Genomic DNA, 1,528 nt, shown 5'->3' on the forward strand with positions numbered 1-1,528 from the left:
GAAACATCTGAAACGTAGTTTTCCCTGCCTAGTGGGGAGGTCAAATCACATCCTCTCAATTCTGGGCCATTATCCAAGGACACACAACAAAGCACAAATATATATTAACTAGTAACTGTCAAAAATGTATTTGTTATTGGTGGCCTTTAGATTCTTTAATAATGTCCTAAAAGATTCACTGCATTCTTTGAATCTGGCCAAACTCTTCAACATGATTGCCATAGTTATGTATATTAGAAACGTGCTAAATTACTTCCTTGATTGCATTTTGAACATTTCAGCAGCTGAGTACACTGTAAATGTCCCGGCAGGAATTTTTATTTCTCATCCTTATTTCTTTGGGATCCCCTGAGAAATACAGGAATGTTGTTTATTGCTGAAATACATCTTGTTTAATGTCTTTCATGTCTGTCTCTGGTGTCTAACCAGAAAAGATGGTGATGAAAACTCTCCCAGGCAGAGGAAGGAATAAAACAGGGAAACTGAAAGGAAGAGAAGGAAAAGGAAATGTATTGAGGAGGGATGGGAAGATGGGAACACACATTCTTCTAAAATATGCCAGGACATATTGGTCACGAGGCCTCTTCAGGCCCGGGGAGGCAAGGTCATGACACATCAATGAGGGTGGTGGACGCCAGGCACCCAGGGGCCCTGAGGTATCTACCCCATGCCTCACTAGCGCTGCCCAGGAATGTCTGTCCCAGAGGCGGAGGCGAAGGCCATGTGCCATTCCAGCCCCTTGGACCTCCTGGCTCAGTTTGCCATCTTCACAGCATGACTGGATCCCATTTCAGTCCGGGCGTCATAACTACAGTTCTCTTAGGCCTGATCTGCTTACTGTCTGCACTCAAGGGAGAGAACAAAAGGTGTTCCAGGCTCCACCTTGTGGTAGGTACAAATGAGGCCAAGTTCAAAGCAAGGGCCTCAACTCCACCCGTTCTTCTTACAACTGGCACCACCCAGCGTGTTCACCTGGAAAATCGACCTGCAATCTGCTCTTGCCAGCATCATCTTCTCAGGCCTCTCCTTTTAGCTAGAAGATTCTGTGGTTCTATGAGATCGATGAGGAGGCTTGTGGAATCTCTAGTGTTTCCTCTTACATTTTCCTCAACGGAAAATTTTAAACATACAGGAAAGAACAGGGAAGAGGGTAATGAACCCTCACATACTCGTCACAGATAATTTAACAATTATCTGCTCAAGGCCAATTTGCACTTCATCTGTGCCTCCATGTACTCTACGCCTCTAGATTATTTTGAAGGAAATGCTTAAATAATTCAGAATATACCTCAAAAAATAAACTCTCTTTAAAAACATTGAGTACAATAATTTTTAAAAGTGGATTTCTTACTTTCAGAGGCCAAGGTGGGCAGATCACTTGAGGTCAGGAGTTCGAGACCAGCCTGGCCAACATGGTGAAATCCTGTCTCTACTAAAAATACAAAAATTAGCCAGACTTGGTAGCGGGTGCCTGTAGTCGCAGCGACTCGAGAGGCTGAGGCAGGAGAATTGCTTGAACTCGGGAGGC

The sequence above is a fragment of the Mandrillus leucophaeus genome, unplaced genomic scaffold (assembly GCF_000951045.1).
Source record: "Mandrillus leucophaeus isolate KB7577 unplaced genomic scaffold, Mleu.le_1.0 Scaffold410, whole genome shotgun sequence".
Taxonomy (NCBI): domain Eukaryota; kingdom Metazoa; phylum Chordata; class Mammalia; order Primates; family Cercopithecidae; genus Mandrillus; species Mandrillus leucophaeus.